Source organism: Melanotaenia boesemani, chromosome 4, assembly GCF_017639745.1.
Source record: "Melanotaenia boesemani isolate fMelBoe1 chromosome 4, fMelBoe1.pri, whole genome shotgun sequence".
In the NCBI taxonomy this organism is placed as follows: Eukaryota; Metazoa; Chordata; class Actinopteri; order Atheriniformes; family Melanotaeniidae; genus Melanotaenia; species Melanotaenia boesemani.
This window is the reverse complement of record NC_055685.1, coordinates 26,457,469-26,479,163: the sequence shown is the minus strand read 5'-3', so window position 1 is coordinate 26,479,163 and position 21,695 is coordinate 26,457,469. Positions and strand designations below refer to the sequence as shown.

Here is a 21,695-nt window from a genome sequence, read left to right as displayed (position 1 = left end):
GTATTTTAATCCATAACAAGGAGAAATCTTTTTTTAATTTCAGCTTCATCATGTACTGCCAGCTTAGCCCACGGTAACCATAACTATTTTCTATTGCATTAATTTTTGCAGCCCTACTTTATTTTCCAGAGATCAATGAGAAAAAGGTCAGAACACAAAGTCAACCGAATGCTATCTGCTCTGCAATAATATATCTTCAGTTAAAGGGCAGACAAGTAGTTTTGCTGCAGCGCCCCTTCTATAGCGATGTACAAAACCGTGGATCACACTGAGTTCATCATGAAACGCAGCTATAAAGTAACTACTCATCTAATCGTTTTCTTTTATTAAGTCAATGAACTAGGCTACTAGAATATGTTGGCACCTCTGTCTGATTCTGATAATTAAATCTTCTGTTTCTGAAACTTTTCCAAAAGAAAGAAAAGGAAAATGTGTAAATTATATTGATTTTGAATTGGGAGAAAAGGATCCGACAGAAAGAGAAATTAATTTTAGAGAAAGGGAAACTTATTTAAAAAAAGAGGAGATAGGAAAGCAACAAGTTAAAAGAGGAAAGCAAAAAAAAAAAAAAAAAAAGGAAAAAGTAAAACAGTTTCATGGTAAACACTCCTAATCCTTTTATCTGTTGCAGGCTGAGAAGCTTCTTCCTGCTCAGTCACCACATGCTTCCTCTCCAGTCTGTGCTCCTCACACACACACACACACACACGCACACACAGGGCCTCAAAGGTGGGAGCTGGGCCATGATAATGAAAGGGAGCTGAATCAACCATAGTCCCCTGAACTGCACACTTCCTGACCTTTACCTGTCATAGCCGTTGGCTGAGCCGTGAAATGTTTAGGGGGGAAACGTGAGGTGCTCACACACAACAGCTCCCAAGGAGATTTCCTAGATGGTGTCAGCACCTGTAGCTGCTGTTGGAGAAATTTCTGATTGAAACACTCATTTATAGGTATGTGGTAAAATAAATGAAATGATTAAGTCGAACCCCCAAAGTCATTAGTCGAAGCCCGGTGACAAGATAGAAAACCAAAGAATCATGACCAAACCCATCATGAGGGATTTCTTAGGAAATCTGTGGCTTCAAGAAATCAAGCCCATTCATTTGTATGATAATTTGTAATGTCTTAAGATGTATAAATTTATGTGGAATAAAAACCAAAAATAGAAAAATGACAAATGTCTGATCTAATGCCGTAAATGAGAAATGACCTCCAACTACTTCAGTCGATATATCTTGTTATCAAATTATCGTCCAGCCCTAGTCAAGCATTCCAGCACGACTTCTATACAAGATGCACACACACACACACAAAATTTTATCTTGCAACTGAACATTCTTGTGTTGCACATACAACTTATCTCAAGTTTAAAATGGTCGCTCTGACATGTAATCATCTGAAAATAGACACTCCTATCAGATTAAAAGGCTTTATCACACTATAGCAGGGATCACACACTCTGGACCTCTTGGGCCAGCGTGCTGCAGGTTTTTAAATCCTTCCCTGCTGCAACACACCTGACTTAAATAATGGGTCATTAAGAGTCTTGTGCAGAACTTAAGCTGTTGGAGATGCATTTAATTTGAATCAGGCATGTTGCATCAGGGAAAAATCTAAAACCTGTGGGACCCTGGCTGAAAGAGTCCAGAGTTGGTGATCCCTGCACTACAAGATACAGGTGATGAGTTAGAATAGCTTCTAACTAATTCTGATTTTGTATAGAGCTGGAGTGGGAAAAAAATTAATAAAAAAAAACATCTCTTTTGCATTTTACACACTTCCTGTGTCTAAATTATTTATGTGGATTGATGTGTAGTTACTTTAATGAAAACAAATAATGCTGAACTTCATAGTTTTATTGGGATTTTGTTTTAAAGAAATGATGATGGAAAACTGCATAAAGTATGGTGCCAGAGACAACAACAAACTGAGGGATACATATTCAAGAGATGGACCACACCATTGTTTAGTAGTCCAGTCATCCAAAATCACTCATATTGTCCTTTTAACACCCACATTATCCTGGAATTCCCTACAGCGACTTGAGCAGCAAGTGGTGCAGAAGTAGCCACTAAAGAGTTCAGTGGCAGTTCAATAAGTGCAGCAAAGCAGAGGGCTGTCAAGATTATAAAAATTATCAGGCAATAATATATTTTCAGCACCCGCAGCGTACCTTCCAGACATTTTGAGCGTCTGCAGTCTCGGTCTGGAAATTTTTCCATGCACTGAGTGATGCTTAGTACAGCACAGCCAGAAATTCACTTCTGAAATAAATGATTGATCTTTACGTGTTATTTAATACTGCTAAAAGGGAAGGCCCACTCAGCTAAAGAGCTGCTTTTCAAATGCCGTAGATGAGTTGTGTTTAGTGATTACACTTAAGGTCTCTGTAATACAGTCAGTGTTTACACAAGGGGGAAGGAAAAGCCCTGCCCATTTCTGTGTTAATTCTATAAGGAAACATATCGCCACCATTGACTAGTTTGAAGTCATTAAATGAAGCTTTTTACACAGCCTCCATTATCAGTTTCTCCACCATTATATCATAAACTGCATAATTTACTCCATTAATCAAAGTTCTCCTTTTCACTGAAGTCTTGAAAGCAAAGGGGAGCCATTCTAAAAACAGCTCTGGGAAGTAGGGACAATGAGCCTGGCAGGTTGAGAGCTACTGTAAATAATGCAGATGCATGCCTTCCCTTTTCTCCATGACACACAAAGCAAGCGGGACAAGTAGCCTGAACTGAAAGACACAGAGGACAAACTGAGGAGTTCATGGGGGAGCTTTTCTGAGTCCTTTGTGGGGACAAACTGACAGAAGAGTGATGTGCAAGCAGACAGAAATAAAGTCTTGAGACGCAGGGTTACAGAGGCGGTAAAGTGACATCATTCTTATTACAAGTCCATTTAGACAACAGATGCGCTTATCCATTTGTTTTGTTGACCACAAGCTGCAGCGGTCATCAACAGCTAAAAATATCTAAGACCCGCCTGCATTATCTATCTTAAGAGGGCCACTGTGATTAGACAGCATTAAAAGAATCAAACATAACCAGATAAAAACGGGCAACTTTATTTTAGAGATGGCTTATTTAACGACAAATACGATATTGTACTGACTGAACTGCCCGCTGTTATCCACCCCAATGAAGCAAAACAGGAAAACAGTTCTCTCTTGTCTAGAATCTTCACATCATGATCAGTCATTTAGCTACGAGAGCAGTAGATGCACTGCCTTCATTTGATTTGTTTGATGACAAGGCACTCTGGTTTGTTGCTGCTCATTAATCAATGCCAATAAACTAAAGTGTGTTGTCATCGTCACCCCTTCCTGTTACAGAGTTTTTCTCTGGGTCATGGAAACCCAAATCCACAGCATTAGAGGGCAGCATCCTGACAGATGTGAAATTTCCCAATGAAGGGTCTTTAATTTAGTTAAATTTGGAAAGGTTACACAATCCTGTTTCCAAATATAGTGTAAAATCTAAAGACTGTCTACAGTAGCTGTTGATTTTTATTATTTTGTGTGCATTTACAAGCTTTTCTTAGGCTGAGGTCCAGGAGTATTCAAACGTCTGTATTTCTCAAATCGTCTTTGTGAATCAAATAAAACCCAACTCATGACCGTGAACTCATTTATTTGTTTTTCCTAATAAAAGTTTTCTCCAATTGTGAACAAAGACTGTACTCAGAGGTCTGGATCACAGTAAATTACAGCTTTACTCTCCATTTAAAAATACATTGCGTACGGTTTAATAGTTTACATCTGAGTGGCTTGAATGACGCTTTTTGCATTTACTGTCTTGTCTTAATCTTGGGAAAAACATCACCCACTGCAATAGTTGGAAAATAACCCAAGTTCATTAATATAGAGTTCAAACATCTTCGGTAAATGCTTTTGATACAGTCTCGTCCTTTTCAGAAATATCTCCATTCAACGTTAACTTAGGAAAGTCATACAGCTGATTTCTTTTTAAAGCTTTACCAAAACAAAGGTCTAGACTAGCTTTCAGACAGAAGTGCAGCTGAGTTGATATGAATAAGTCAAACAGCTGCATTAAGCGGTATCGATCAATGTCTATCTGGACACCATCTGCATTTCTATGTGGTCTATAATGATGCAGCATCGTCATCAAGAAAGTATAGCAGGAGGGTAAAGGAGGAAAGTGATGTTGGCATTTCTATGTGGTGCTGTTGTTGGGGTGGGAGTGGGGGTGTGGGGAGGAGGGTAGAGATCAGATTATGAATTAGAAAGGGAGGTTAGGAGAGGAGAGAGGGGGAAAAGATAAAGGACAAGGCAGAAAAAGAAGACAGTAGAAAGGCAGAGGAGGAGGCACTATGATTAGCAGGCTGTACATCACAGTGTTTCCAGGCCCACTTCATGGAGAAGAGGGAGCTCCAGTGAATGAGAGCAATAAAACAAGACAAGCAAGAAGACAGAGAAAAGAGCCTCATCATTTTCTCTTCATTGCTGTGTTATTCTACATAAGAGCACTCATAAAAAATGAACGCATAAGAGGCTTCACCTTCACTGACGTACTTATGCAACTTTTCATTAAATATGGAAATGGGGCCTAAAAAATAAAAAATCCACGTTGTGTGGATCACCTGGATGAGAATGAGTAACAGTAAAGTCCTTAATAGCTCAAAATGAGTTGAAAGATGAAGCGACTTGCAGCCATTTGAATGACGAGATAAATTAAAAAGGAAACCACATTCATTATGCACAAAGTGGATTCTGAATATCTGCAGTACTTTGGCAGATATGAATAAGTAGTGGGAAATTACAATGATCTTTGTTTTTTTTTTTTCTTTACTATTAAATGTTTCATTGAAACTAAAATTTCAACACGTCCCGCTTGTAAATGAGACGGTGTGTCTTATTGGGACTGCCTGTACAAATAAAGGTTAAATAAAAATGACACCATTAAAATATTTAAAATAGCACAACAAGAAAGTGACAGTAGGACAAACAGCTGAATCAACAGGTTTTTTTTTATCTTGAAAGAAACTTGAGTCGGTGCACCTCTAACAAGAATCTTACTTTATTTTACCTGGTTCAACAAATCATTCACTTCATTCTGATTCTTCTAAAGATTTTTTTTAATTCCTCTCAAATTGTACACATGATCTGAAGACCTCTTATATTTTAAAATGTAAAAAAAAAAAGGGTCAATCAGAGCCATCTCAGGCATTTGCATGATCACTGCTAATGCCTGTTATTTTGCTCCAACATTTACTAACCTGCAAGCTGATACCGTCATTGTGTTGTCCTGTGGGTTTATTCACCAATAACTAGTTTGTTTTTTCTTTGTGTTGCTGATGTTATTGTATTCATGATTTTTCCCAGCTTGTTTGTCTTTTTATAGGCATTCCCGGTGATTGTCAGCTTTGCTTTTCTTGCCGATGTTCCAGGTGGTGTTCTGTTTCCTTTCAGGTGTAGCAGCTGGCTGTCTGGTTTTTCCTGTTTCAACTGAATAGCTGATGCTGTTACTATCTTGTATATCCTTGTCTACTTTTTCTTCTCTACCTTTTGCCCTCATCTCCTTTGTCAGGTCCAGTATTAATAAGTAAATTCAGCAACAGACACATTTAAAAATAAAGAATACTACTTAATTATCAAGAGGGGTTTTTACATTTAAAGCTCCTCTTGGCAAAGGAATTTTGTTCAGCACAGCACAGCGGCTAGACCATCATTCTGCTTGCTATGATGCTGGACAGGGAAAAAAAAAAAAGCCATCTCAGGCTACATCCACACAAGAAATGGTAGCCATTTAAAATAGGTTTTCTGAAAAGTCAGAATTGTTTAAAAAAATCTGGGCATCCACATAAAACCCCTGAAAATGCTCTAGTGTATAAATGGTGCTGTAACTTTATTTTATGTTTATTGCATCTATTTTATGTACATCACTGTGATTTTTATCTGTGAAAAGTGCTTTATAAATAAACTTTTACTTTACTTACGCTTCCACAGAAATACATACATACATGCATAAACTTGTGTGATGTAAATCAAATCAAACTTTATTCATGAAGCACTTTTCATGCTGGGGGCAACACAAAATGCTTTACATGAAAAGTCAATTTATGCATATTAAAAACAAAACATGCCTTTGCACACATCAAAAGAGACTACATAAAAAAAAAAAGTCGGTCTTTCATACAGTTGCAGGAACATGCATATATGCACACAAAGCAGATACAACCCCCACCCCCCCACTCCCATTCTGCACATGACTCCTTGATTTCTGTCTCTGTACTAAAAGTAGTATAAAACACTAAAAAGTGATAAACATCTGACTTGATGCTGCTGTGAGTAAACAATATCATGGGGATCCATCCACACCAGGAGCCAGTCCACCCATGTCCTACAGCAGCTGCCATCATGGCAACCACCCCGATCAGGGCAGACCGGGGCCCACAACACAGCCATAAGGCTGCGGTGTAGGACCCCAGCCACCCAGACAAGAGCGATCACTGCAGCAACAACCCCCAGACTGAGCAGGCAGAGTCCCTGGCGAGGAGGATCCCCATGAGGAAAACACTGGAGTTAAAACAAAGATTAAATAACCTTAACAATAAGCTAAGAGTAAGTAAATAAACAAACAAAATACAGTTGAGTAAAATGAAATGAAAATAAAATAAGATATAAAATTAACTAATGAGATGTAAACAAACATACAAACAAGAAGATCAAAGGATAGAAGGACTTGCTGCAAAAGTCAAATCATGCTTAGTAGCTTCTGGAGCATGAACACAACACTGTAATTGCCATCACTGCAGCCGTTGGCAGGGTGTCTGCATGCTGGTTAACGGAGAGGTGGAACTACTGCATTGTTGTTTGGGGAAAGAGGCGTGTAGGTCATAAACATGGAAAAGAAACAGTGGCATTTTCAGATTTATTCATATTGGGACCTGGCTTTAAAAATGTGCATTTTCAGGCTCCCAACATGCTAGTTCCATGTGGACAAAACATCCAAACAAACCAAAAACACTTAGATACACTTAAACCCATCTGAAGGGGAGTCATATTTACGTGTAAAATAGTTTAAAATATGTTTAAACTGATGTCAAACCTACTCCGGTTCGGTGAATCCTAATAGTATGACAAATTATAAATTGCATTAAAAAATGGAAATAGACTTTAAACCTTCCCCAGACTGATAAGAAGCTACAACTGCTTCTCTAAGCTGATGTCTTTCCTCCATGGCATCATGTAATTATAATTACACATACACTAATAAGCTTAAATATCTTGCTACTTAAATACTGAACACCTCAGTAATTACTATGATTGAGTACAAATTATGTTTTAGAGAATCAGATTTGCTTTCAGTAATGAGGTGCGCTCTAATCTCTCATTACCTGAGTATGATGAAAATATGTGTATCTAAAGAAACCGTCTTTAAGATAAGGACACACGCTTTATTACAATATTTAATTTGTATTCAGCATGTATTATTACATTCAATAATTTATTAAAAATGACCTTTTGCATTAGAAGAGAAATAAATAGACAACATCAGAAAACGATTGTGATCAATAACAAAAGTATCAGAAAAGGATAAAGTTGACTCACAGTCCATCAAGACTGCTCTTTGGCAGCCTTTTCCACAAGCTTCTCTGTTTAAACGTCAATGTGAGGTAATAATTACACTAATAGCTCTGATAATCACTGTGTTTGACTTAAAGAGAGCCACATTAATGCCCCTTGGGAGCATCATGGCAGCCAAAACAGACCACTTTGTGCTTGTCAGGGAATACAACACTGGCAACTTGAAAAAGCAGCTTCAGAAAGAAAAGATTCTTTCCAGGTTCTGGTGCCATGCAAGTTTAATTGTTCAATTTCCACCTGAAAGAGTGAAATGACTTCTGACAAGGCAGCAAGGCATTAAACTAACGCTGGCCTCGCAGCTTGCAGAAATTAGCTCAGTTTGCTTTGGCTGTTGAGTAAAGAGTCTGAGTGTGAAGCACCTGTGAGAGTAGTGGCATTACAATTCAACAAGGAGGACCTGGGTAACAAGATCTTAGCGCAGACAGTAGTAAACTTATATTCATTAATAAAACCAAAAAAAAAAAAAAAACATAACCTTTAGATAATCAAAATTATTACAAATTTAAGTAAAAAAGTGCATTCTCTTTCTTTGAAGCCATAAAGCCTGTGTAAATATAAGTAAACTAAAAAAGGCTGTCATCAATCAAGTAAAGAAAATCACACTTTTTTTTACTTTTCTTAGCACGTCTCCTTTCTTTCCTCTCACCCTAACAAACATTCAGCCCCTTATATAATGATGGATAACTACATCAGCAGGACAATGACTACAACAGCAACATGAGTAACAGACGGAGGTGGTAGAAATCTGGATGTAGATGCACTATTAGACCAGACTAAGTGAACTTAGCAGCAAAGACATGGTAACACAAGCACAATAGAGCATCACTAATGGAAGTACACAATTTGCATGATCACAGCTAACCATTTCTACCAGGTTGGTTTCCAGTTAACTGATACGAAATAAACAGGAGTGGGGGTCACTTAGATATTCAGCCAATATTGAAATGCTTTTCCCTCATCCATCTATAGCACACACACAGTCTCACACTAATGCACACTTTCCATACTGCTGGCACAGATCAGATTCCATCACTGCAATTTCATTACCCATCATAGCCAAAACAAACACACATATACACACACTGAGCCACGGAGCTATGCAATCTCTTTGCCCAGTTCTGTGCACATTTAATCAATTGGGTGGCAGCATGTGAGGCTGCTCTCTCAGGATAAGATTATCTTTTAGCCACGGGCCTGACACTCAATAGGTGGACCCCAGGTTAATTAGAGAAAGAAAAGAGCAAATGAACACAATAAAGGTAGTAAAGATAATAACTGAGTGAAAGTTATTTGAGTTGACAAGCGTGCACAATCTGTCCGTCAGACAAAAAACAAAGAGCAAACACAAAATCAATGTGAAGGATAGACAAACACCTGCAGTCCATCTCTGTACAGTGCTTGTCATTACGAAGGTTTTGTATTTGTGCCTGTAACAGTTGCACTGAGGCGGTGACAACCTGCTAGAAGGGAAACGAGTCTGTTCATTTACATGTTTTACTGAGGGTTTAAATTAAGACTTCACACGACAAATCTTGAGTGTTTTTATTGTCATGGCTACAAATGGCCAAGAGTGCATTTACATACATTACCAGTTAAAGGTTTGGACACATTTTTCCATTAGATTCAATGGGAAAGTCTGTCCAGTTTTTTGACTGGTACTGTACAATATCCCATTAGTTTCATGTGAAACGGAACATTTTATTTCTCTGCACCGTTGCACAAAGTTACTACTTTACTAAAGATGCAACAATTGTTTTGCAGCTGGGATGGCATGTTTTCATCTTGACCAATCACATGAAAGAAACGAAAGAAATTAAATAATCAGGAAAAGCTTAAAAAAAGGAGATAAAGAAAATATGAACAATCAGAAAATTTCTTGAGGAAATTAAGTGCAGTTTCAACAGTAGTTTGTCTCAGTTTATCTTTTACACAAGCATTACAACTTACAAATCAATGGATCGACAAAATCACAAAACTTAATCAGATAACCAGAAATAAAAAATACTGTATTCACATTATAAAGACTCATTTGTGAAGAGCTGAAATTTGTTTTAAATGTACATACCTGCACATTTTCATCACTGTGTAATAGTCCTGACTACCTGAACTGAATCACCTATGATGATACCTATGAAATCTATATATAAGTGAGATCTGATAAGTAAGAAATATATAAAGCATACGTTATCCTCTTGCCTTCTAAGTACTTAATATTTAAAAATTCTATTAATTTTAAGTTAATAAAGTATCTTTCATGTCATTTTTCCATTTTACCAAATTCATCCCAAATTCTAGAACTCTCTGACAGGCCAGTTTTGGCCCACGGGCCATACATTTGACACATCTGGTGTACAGTCGCACAGATACATCCATGTAGTCAGCATGTAGGCTTATGACTTAACAGGACACAAACTAGCCTGTGATGTGCATGATGTGCTCTTCATTAACACATAAATATATATTTTCTTTCAGTAAAGGGGAAAAAAAGAACCTCTGAACACTAATGACCATGTCTGCCTCTCCAATATCACTCAACTCAAAAATGTAATGCAACGTTCTAAGTATAGCAACCAGTGAAATATCACATCTAAATGATAATTACATTTTAAAAACTCATTTTCGAACAGATGCCAAATTTGATGGCTGCCTCCTTGACCTTTAAGTAAACAAATTGAACGGAAGCGTCCATCCGTAACTTAACCTGATACATGTCAGCTCAAAGTTGCTGCTAATGTGGGATAAAGTGCTGGCCAGCTGAGGCATACAACCAGGATGCATGTCTCGCCTCAGACAGAACCCAGCTTATCAGTATACATCATATCATCACACACACCGACAGGTCTTTGCACATAGACGATGCACAGTTACATTTATAGCAACAGATCAAGTTACAACTGGGGACAGGTGACAATTTCCCTGTGATAAAGTAGATGGTCATCAGAATCAGTTTTCTGATTGTACTTCTGTGGTTTTAACTCTGTCCATACAGTTAAAGACTGCCTCATGAAAAAGATGTGAAAAACTATGATGTTCATAATCACAGTCCGTTGTTGAGTCATTGTAAATGCTTGGTTGTTGGGCTGGGCATTTAATAAAAAAATAATCGGAAAACACATTCAGAACCAATAAATCAATCTTGATCGTGTTAATTATTTAAATTATTATATCTAAAATTATTCATTAAATGACCATATATAGTTAAAACGGTGTATGTTTTCTTTCACTTTGTTTAAAATCAATATCTGCTCTTCCGTTATTAAAATATTTGCAACAAAAACTTTGAGCTAGTTATGAGGGCTAAAATAAAAACTACTAAAACAATTGCTTGTTAATTGTAACTGACATAACATGTTCAATTGATCATGATGTTAATTTGATGTCATATCACCCAGCCCTACTTGGTCGTGACTCATTTGACAACTCTTCAATGTCATTACTGTAAATTAAAATTTTGATCCAAAAAGTAACCAATGCCAAGGCGGAAGTATTAAATACACACCAGGATGTAAGGTTTTCCGTTTTCACTTTAGAAACTTTTATCAATGTCCAATTCAAATGGTGGTTTTTCAGGAAAGTGTTACACCAATTTCAGCTGGTGAAAGCTCGTTATAGCAAATAAAGTTGAGTGAAATCCCCCGTCTGTACAGAGCTGGTCCTGAAACCAAGCCAGATGTTGGCATTGAGGTGAAGGTTGTACGAGTCTGCTATGATCTGCGGATTGGAAAAAAGCAGCTTCTAATAGGTCACCGTAGTGTGTGTATCGTGTGCATATGTGTGAATGGTGTTTTAATTTAGATGCAGGGGGTGGCGAGGAACAAGTTTAATGCAGTGTATGTTATTGCTGGCTTTCCAGAAAGGGCAAATACATTCTTACTCCCTGCCTGCCTGCATGTGTGTGGACGTGACTGGTTTCATTCCACAGCACAGAGTAACTTGCACACTTGCAAAAATAAATAAATGACTACGAAAGGCTTTCAGGAGAAGCATAATGGAGGTAAATGGTGTGTCAAAGCCTTATTACTAATCCAGTGGTATGCAGCTGCATGTAGGTCTCAATTTCAATGCTTAAAATTAAGCTTTGATGTTTTAAAATTTTATTTTAACTGATTGAAAAGTGGCATCCTGCTGATGTTCTTTCTTCTATGAGGACCTCTTTGTAAGATTTTCCCTAATGAACAGTTTTGCCACGTTTTATCTTCAGCATGACTTGGTAAATGCAAATTACTGCAACAGGCTCCATCTGAGAGAGGCTAACGTTCACAGAGGGATGGCCAAAACAGATTTAAAATGGTAAATCATCTAGGCTGTTTAACAAGGACGAGTTGACAAAGTTACAAGAGGAGATATGAAGGAAATATGATGAGCGTTTGAGGAAGAAAAGAGTTTTGACCCAGACAAATTACAAGAGTGAAAGAGAAAATTGGACTTGTAAGGAAAGACATGAAGGAACAAATGGTTACATGCAGGGAGAATAAAGTGGGGCTCTACAAGCTGGCAAATGGAGTGATCAAGTCAGGACTTTGCAGGGTGAGAATGAAAGTAAAAACTGTGACAAAATCAGTATAAGAAGTAAAGACAAAATGTGAGAATAATAGGAAATGTGCTTGGATAGAGTAAACCAAGACAGAGGAACAAGGTTCAAAAGATAAAGATTGCTCTTCCCTCCTTGTTCTCTTTGGCCAACACAAGGACTGTAAATCCCCCGAAACTTGAGAGGATGTAAACAGACTGTTAGCCTGTTCCACTGGAGAAAGGGTGTACACACACACACACCTTCAGTACACAAGCACACACACACACAAAATGGTGTAAATGTGCAGAAATGGTCACCTTGCTATTATACTTAGATAAACGACTGTGCATACCTGCAAGACTAATAAATAAACTAAACAAATAAATTGGAGCAAACCAAAGGAAATGCTGGTGAAGGTATTCTGGTATAGTCACTTCTACAGAGTTCCTATTCAAAGAAACTTTATCTTCTTTTTTTTTTTAAACAGGGAACATTTGATTTGGGCAGACGAACATTATGAAACCTTCTCATGTTCAACTGCTTCTGAAGTAAATGACTCACAATTTGTCCTGGAACGCTATGGGCTACCGGCCCAGAACACAGAGAATACCCATCAATCATATACATGCACACACACACAAATCATCATTCACTGCTAAATGACTTCCATTTAGGTCATTTTCCACCTGCGATTTTTTTCCCCTCAATGTTCAACCTCCAGTCATAAGCAAAGATTTGAGTTCTTCACCGATATGACACACCAATTGCAGACTCCTTTAAAGACACTATCATATAAATAAAAAAAGACATTCACTTTACTTTTTGCCATTTCAACACTCAAACCATCACATTTATAGACAAAAGAACCAGTTATAAAAAAAGCTTTCCAGGTTAACGGTTCATTGTTTACAAAAATCTTAGCAGCGCTAAAAGCATTTACTTTCATGATGTCATGACATAATTTCAAGTAGGGAAAAGAAGAATTTACTCAGATGCGTTGGGTAAACTAAAACTAGCAAAAGATAATTATGGCCAGAACTTATAACCTTTCACAATTTAGACTGACATAGAAATGCTATTTAAGGTTTACCAGTATTTATAATAGCAAATACATTTAATTATAACACCAAAATTTCCAGCCTACTAGTGACAGAAAAGGCTGAGAAATAATTTAAATCAATGATTACTTTTTAGACCACACGAGATGTGCAAATTCAAAGGATGACCAAGGGTGAGCTGTTGACTTAATCCTTTGGTATCATGCATATATATATATATATATATATATATATATATATATATATCATACTTGATACAGTTTGAGGGGCTGTCCCCACGACACCAGATTGCAGTAAAACCGCAAAAGTATTTTAGTAATCCATCCTTTCATCCCCAGAAACCAGGGATGAGCCTCCATGAAACCAATAACTGACATCATATGGTAATAAATGGTACATGTATGCAATTCTCACTCTTTTTTTAATTTGCAAGATGTAAACCATTACTGCTGACATTGGAAAAGAATGCTCAAGTTTGAAGGCGATGCCAGCGGCTTGCAAAAGCTAATAAGGAAATGGCAGTCAGTCATAAATGTAGCTCTGTAAAGCTGTGCTTTACATGGAGTTGATGACAGCTGCCATTAGAGGACACTGAATCCCCTCCAAGGGCCATAAAATATGAAAAAAACATATGAGGATACAAGGAAGTGGACACCCTTGGTGTCATTTAAGCACTCAAGCCAATAAGAAGCCTTCACACCCAAATATCTCCCATGGCACTGTGTGTGTCTAAGTCTCCTTTCCTTTCTAAACTGCAATCCTCTCATCTATACTTAGCTACTTTATTTGCACCTCCATTATGTCCCTCCATTGTCGCCCTCTCTGGTCATAGAATTTTCTTTCACCTCCATTTCATTGTCTGGAGCTGTTGAAACTCTCAATCTGCCTTTCCTTTTCACACTGAATTTGCTCTTATCAATGTCACTGTGACTGCAGATGGTCAGATTTCTGAGACATATGATTGTGTCACAAACAAGAGAATGTCAAAGTAATTTTGGAGGTCTTATTTTCATTCTTGACTAAAGTTTTAACATAACTACTTTTGTATACTCTACTTATGCACACATCACAACAAGTAGCACTTGTGGAGGATGACCACAGCACACAGAAAACAAAGATCATGTTAAAAACTGTCAGCATTAAGATAAAGACTAGGCTATACAACAGTCTTAATACATATCTGCTTTAAATGCATCCCTGATGGCCATAGTTTGACTAAAACTTAAACAGGAAGTCTTTCTTACAATTTCTCCAACTTCTTTAGGTGATAAGGATCTGATGTTTTCTTTGTAGTCTGAACAGCAAAAAGCTGTCCGCTTTCATGTTTCATTATCCTTCCTCAGATCTGATCTGGACCAGCTGAATAAGAGTTACAAAGAAGACGACCAAGACTTCAGCCCAAAAGTAACACACATTTAAAGTTGGATGCATTTAAAACAAATTCAGGTAAGAATTATTTCTTGCCAATAGAACACATGATGTAGTGTTGACTCCCATTTTCAAATCTGTTAGGGTTAACCCAACAGGCTTAAAAAAAAAAAAAAGACTGCATATTTGCTTTTTGGAATTTAGCTGGTTTTCAAAGCTCAGCAGCAAAGGTGATCTAGTTTAGGAAAAAGCTACTCACAGGGAAAAAGTTCCTTTCGAAGTAGAGTGTGGTGGTTTTGTCAGAACATAACTGAGCTCATGAAGACAATTGATTTTGTTTGCGCTTTACAATCATTTGAAATTGACCAAAAACAACATGAAGTCTTAAAGGGCCACTTTTGAGACTTGTTCAATCTCTAACATAAAAAGAAAATTATTTGGAAAAAAAAACTGCTTTAGTAACATAAAAAGAACATAGAAATGAAAAAGGTTGGCACAAAGCACATTATCTACATCAGCAACTTTTCTAAATCCAAGTTTTGCTACCTTTCATTGAAACCAGCCATGAAGCACAGACCAGAAGCTGCTCACCTCACTGTAATGACAAGCATTCATTACTGCAAATGTCATCAATCTTTTACACAATCCCCGGCAGGAAAGCAAATAGATGTGTTTCTAAAATTACTGATATAATCCTTAAAAGTAAAGGGCTTACTGATGCTCTCTTTATTGAAGGAAGTGAGATCACTCAGTATTAATCCATTTTATATAAACTATCAGTGTGTATGAAAAAAAAAAAATCACAACTTCTCTCTAAAATCATGCTTTATAATTGAACGTGACCATTAGAGTATCTCAAGTGCTCACCCATTGTGCACTGTAGTGCATCCAGTTCTAAGCTTAAAGGTCTCTGAATATATCCACAGTATAGGGGATGATTCATAGGCTGTGAATGCACAAAACCACTTTCAAGCACACACTGGTTCTGTGTAAAGCTTAACATACACAAATTGTTCAAACACAAACTGTTCCTCCATAAGGTCACCCTGATAAGACCCCTTTACTGAGTAATAAATTATTAATGGTTACTGTTAAAGTGCTTGAGAGGCAATCTACAATTCTGCAGCTGGGCAAACAGCACACTGACGACATGTAAATGAAAGGAAATCACAAGAACTGCTGCTGAGGTAATATGTCTCGGTATTTATAATTTTAAATATGTTGGAGAAGAAAAGCTTCTTAATTCTCATTGCTTCACATGGTGCATTTTGTTTATCTGTTAAAACCAATTGGTGAACAACAATATGTCAACAAACCCCTTTGAATGCCTTCATGTTTCTCTTGTAATTTTCTAGGCTGCACATTAAAGGGTGTGCTGTGTGCTTGCTGTGCCCTGTTTTTGTAGCTGTATGCATGTTGAGGAAATTAGTGTGAAATGTTTCAACCGAATTTTCAAAAAAGGTCCATTGTACAACACATTGAAAATCATAAGATACTAGTATAAAGCCGTGTTTTGTGTATCTGTACTGAATATGAGTGGGATAAATGAGAGAGCCTCTTTGTGTCTGTCAGTGCTTTTGAACGTAGTGGTATAGAGTGGGAGTTCAGGTGAATGGTCTGCATTGCTTGTGGATGTTGTCAATGGTGGAGTGAATGGACATAAATGAAAAGGTCAGGATGGGCGAAAGCAGCTTTGATGGGAATCCCTACTGGGCTGTTTTTGTTTGTGAATGTATGAGTGTGTGAGATAAACAAGAAAGCCTCCTAATGTACAAATTTTAGAATGGCTAGCTAAGTTAAACTTCATCACTGGGGACTAAAGACAATCAGCTTCAGTTGCTTCTTTTTATCTTTCTCATGTCCTCCCCTCCACTTCGTTGTATTATATTCATCTAGAACTTTTATTCCTTAGCACTGTGAGGAGTTAAATGAACAAGGCTACACAATCAACATTTGCCAGTCGCTCTCAAAGTCAACTCAATGATTGGGAACACATCAGAAAATACTACTAGTGCAAGTGAATTGTGGCATCCTTACATCAAAATTCTTTCACCATGACTGACCAGTTTTTCAGTTCTGGAGTCAGTGCTTCAGCAACTGAAATAGAATTAACTGGTTCAGAGTTTGGCTCTGGCTCCAAATCAGCCGTGGAACAACTTTGGCTGAAAAATCTCTTATGTGCAATAATGGAGCCGGGTACACACACAACAATAAGAAAAAAAAAAAAAACTTGAGAATAACCTAATGCCCAACTACTGATGTTTGCAGTAAATATAATTCTTGAATCAGATCAAACCATGGGATATCATATGTCAACTGGCCATGGGGAAAACCGGGCTTGGTGGAGAGCTACTCTCTCCATATGACTATCTAATGATTATTTTGAAGTCCCATATTTATATTAGTAGTAAGCCTTTCTTAAAAAAATAAATAATAACATATTTAAACATTCCCACCCCCAAATGTTTAACGGCAGGCTAGCATGCTGGATAAGTTGTTTACAGATACTGAAATACAGCTTCCATATAATGGTTTCTTGTTTACCAAAACATAATTTATATGTGTGTGTGTGTGTGTGTGTGTGTATATATATATATATATATATATATATATATATAAACAAATAAATAAAAGACAGACAGAACACCTCAATCCATCTCACCTGACCCTTCCCTTACCCCCCCCCCCCTGAAACCTGTGCTGTCCTGTGTAGCAACACATGCAGGTGTTTTTGACATGGAAACATTTATTTTCCCTTCATATCTACCATTTTTTCCTCTATCTACCCAATCATTCTCATTTCTACTTTTACATCCATTAACATCTACATCACCCTCTCATGACCTGCGCATTACCGATACACAGCATTTGCACAGACTGTTGCATAATAGCCAGATAATGCTGCTGTTCAGCATGGTGTAATTTTACACACACTATCGTCAATGAAGCACTCCTAGTACTAGTATGAGTACTAGGGCGGGCAACTGATCACTGTTGGCAGACCCCATTTATCAAATGAATTTAGAATTTTTAAGAGGACTAAATTCAATTTAATAATTCAGTGTCTGACCCATGCCAAAGCAGATTACATATAGAATATATAAAATATTTTTTTCCTCTATTGGGCGAAAGCAAAAGGAATTTCTTTTTAAATTGACACTAAAAAAATTCAGCAGATATCAGATGTAACAGGAGAGATTTAACAAAATTTTGAATTGATGAACAAAGTCAATCTAGTCAACCTAAAGATCATCATGAGTTTATTTTGGTGTAAATCACTTTGGTCAACTGGGTTGTTTTTAAAGTGCTTTATAAGTAAAGTGGAAGTTGGAGACATTTGGATCCATGGATCAAATTTCACACAAAACAAACGCCCAGCACAATGCGAATATTTCCATCATGATCTAGCCACGCAAACTTCCACATCCTAGCCACAGAGGAACCGTGGTGGAACACTCAGCTACTACTACTAACCTGGACAAGTTTACACAAGTTCATCTTAGAGAAAGGCAACTCATCCTGTTTCATTTTGTGCAACTTCAACTCTGTAAAACATCAGGAAGCATCTACAGACAAAATCCGAACATACTAAACTTGTAATTGTGACTTACTACACTTAGCAAGGACGAGTCGGACTGACTTTAATCCAGCTGCAGACGACGCCTCCAGACGAAGAGGAGAAGATGGGACACGTGCACTTGTGGTTGCTATGGTTACTATCTTGCTTTAGTTTGTCTTGCATTTTGTCTCTGAGCTCTCTCCAGGCCAATGTGTCGATATCCAGTTTCAAGCATGGAACAAGGCGCCATAAAGCAAAATGCAGATGTCACATGATGGGGGTAAAAAAGCTGTTTTATTCAGATTCAGAAAACTTTATTAATCCCATATGTACAGTTTTTCATCCCAGGAACGCTTGAGTTCAATGACGGCTCAACGAAGGTGCATAATGAATGTCAGTGCAACATCAAAATGTTTCTGAAGCACAAAGTTTGGAAACTTATGTAACTTATTCTTTAAGCTGCAGTTGCATTATTTCTGCACAGTAACAAAGCCAAATGTTGGAACTATAAACTTCAGAAATGCTAAGTAAAAAAAAAAAAGAAAAAAAAAGACCGTTCTTACTTCATGTACATTGGTAAACTTAAACTTTTTTAAGTTAATCAAAACCTATGAAGAAAAGTGGCAAAAGGAAAAACATGCAACGTTTTAACCATACATTTAAATTTGCATGTTAGATTCAGATTTAGACTGAATTTATTGATCCCAAAGAGCAATTCTTTTGCAGGACAAAGTAGAGTTTGGATTTTCTTCATTTTTCACGAAAATAAGTGTTAATGATGCCATCTTTCCATTCATAATTGACTTTATCCCATCTCTGAAGCATACAAAACGTAGCTCACAAACATTTTTTGGACTTGCTTTATTGAACTGTCACACGGCCAAGCTAAGGCAAACCAGCATTTATAAATAAATAGTGTCATATTCTTAAAACAGCAAATTTATAGAACATAAATAAGCCCGCCTGTTGCCCTGTGTTAACAATTCTGGTATTGAATGGGAAAAATCTAAACAAATCTGCTTCCAATTGCTGTTACTTAAACCAAACACAGTGACCTGTTTCGCCTGTGCTTTGTCATTTTATATTGCACATTAAGACCAGGAAGGAACACCAAGAAACAGATGAGTGTTGGTGCAAGAGGAATTTGCCCTTATTTGTATAAGCTTTTAAAGCCTAAGGAATGGCTGGCCCCTTCCTAGGTTTCAATGCTGCTCTCATGAACCCCAGAAAACCCTGTAATTTGGACTGGATTAGGCTTTATTCTTTAAGAATGCAGAATGGCTCTTTTAGATGGCCTCAAAAGTTTGTGTTAGAACTGGTTGAAATGAGTGCTGTGTGCTGATTCAGGAGCAGCCATGTGTGCTTTTCGGGTTCTTACCAACTTCTGTCCAACTTAATTTTTTTTGTCACATCTATGTATCTAAACTGCCAGTGCACACATACACATACATACAAAACCTCAGTCGCAAAGATTTTGTAGCGTTACCATGGCAACCAAAACACAAGAGCTAATTATAGTTAGCTGTGGACTCTTTGATACAAGCTCATTCTCAGGCGCATACACATGAAGAGGCACGCAGAGTAGCTGTCAATACATCCAGTTTTCATTCCGCAGTAAAAATGAACAAAGATGCTCAATCTGATGAAGAGGTGTGTGCATATGGGAGATTTTAATCAAGTGAATAGGTGAATTTAAGTCATACATTGACTTGGTTTTGCAGATTACACTTCTAATTTACAGGCAGCTATTAAACACAGAAATAATTATTCTGATGTTCCATAAATTCCAAGAAAAATATTTCAAGAACCAGCCCTGACTTCTTGCTGAATGTGGCTTTTTGCATTTACTGTGAGGAACAAATAAAAGGAGAACCTAGAGAAAGCTGTAGGAGAAGATGGTGAAAGCAAGGACATCCAGAAACTGTCCAGGAAACATTGGCTGGCAGAGCTTGAAAGCGGGTCAGTCTAGTTGAGAGCTGGCCAGCCAGGAAGAGGTGTATTTGTGATATTGCAGGAAGTGACCGAAAGTGAACACATCAACACATTGGTATTTCTAGTTACATGCAGCCTTGTACAGTTTAGATTCCTTATTAATATCTTGTCTCAAGTTAAAAAGTTCACAGCTGAATTACCCCAATATTAGAAGTGAGTAAATAGTAAGGATCCACAGATACTAATGAACCAAATACCAATGTGAAAAACTACATGAATGCAAAGCAATTCATCTGTGAAATTAACACATTTTTTGCTCTTGACATATTTAAAGTCCAAATTTGACATTTGTTTTTTTTTTTTTTGTTTTTTTTTTTATCAGAAGCTTATTTTGGGCATATTAGTGCTTTATCACAGCAGTGAACTAAATCCTCCAAAACGCTTTATCTTTCTTATTTATGAAAGTTCTGATATTTTTTAAGCCTTACATTTCGAGTTTTTATTACTGGTTGTCCAGAAACATATTGGTGCCATTTTAAAAATCCGAATTTGGCATTAACTCATCGACAGAAGCTGATTTTGGGCATGTAGGTGCCTTGTCACAGTACCTGTAGCTGGTACCTGTGCCACCTTAAATGCATCAGCACCATCTTTTGGCATTTTGTTATTTAAAAAAAAACAAAAAAAAAAACATGCGGGAGCGGGGTGAGGCAGCCGCGGTAAGAAAAACAAGAAACATGGAAGGAATCGAGACAATAGGTAAAGGAGATGTTCAGTGTATGTAAGATTTTACAGTACTTTGTGAAACATTGTAAAATTACAGGGAACACTTTTTTAAACAGACCTGAGAAAAAGGACTGCTGGTCCATGTGTTTGTTTTTTTATTTTATTTTTGAGACGAAAAAGAAATTTTCTAAAGAGATGTATTGTATAAGTAGAGAATGAAATTTAAAACAAATGTAATTAAATATTTTGTTTGTTTTTTGATTGATTTGATGATTTAGTGTTTATTAGAAATAAAAAATCCTCTGGATCATATTGAATTGCAACTTCTTTTTAAGTTGGATTTATTGATTTGCTTTATAGAAAACAAGTATCAAATACATACAAAGATGACAAAATTGCAATGTTATTTAGAAATCAGCTGTGGGCTTGTAATTTTTTTGTATTGTATTAAAATCGTTCTGAGCTGCATCATGTATTGAACTGAATCACATTGAATCAAGTCAGATCGTTGTCAAATCATTAATGAATCGCATTGAGTCGTGAACCGCGGTGAATCGTATCACATCGTATCGGCAGGGGCCTTCACTGTGTTGTTAGTGTATCATATTACTGGTAGCGTATCGAGATGTGTATTGAATCGGCCCCAGAGGTGAGGATTCACATCCCTATTTGATATATCACACAATTAACCACTCAGACATTGCATCTGACATTCTAGTCCACAGTCCTTACCAGTGATCATCAATGGAATTCATTAGTACTCATATTGGTACTTGGTATCAGCAAGTATTCAAATGTTAGTACATGTGTTTAGTTTAAACAAATGTGGTATTGATGCATCTCTAAATATTAGATCTCCACTAAAGTAGAAACTTTAAGTCACATTCTAGACCAATTTGGAGCAAAAACTTAAATGTCCCA

At 37.1% G+C, this 21,695-nt stretch overlaps 1 protein-coding gene across 3 annotated transcripts in view; it reads right to left on the bottom strand.

The window, feature by feature from the left end:
* LOC121637815 (cytoplasmic phosphatidylinositol transfer protein 1-like) overlaps positions 1-21,695 on the bottom strand; it is a 72,546-nt gene that overhangs the window by 20,472 nt on the left and 30,379 nt on the right. The window lies entirely within an intron of this gene.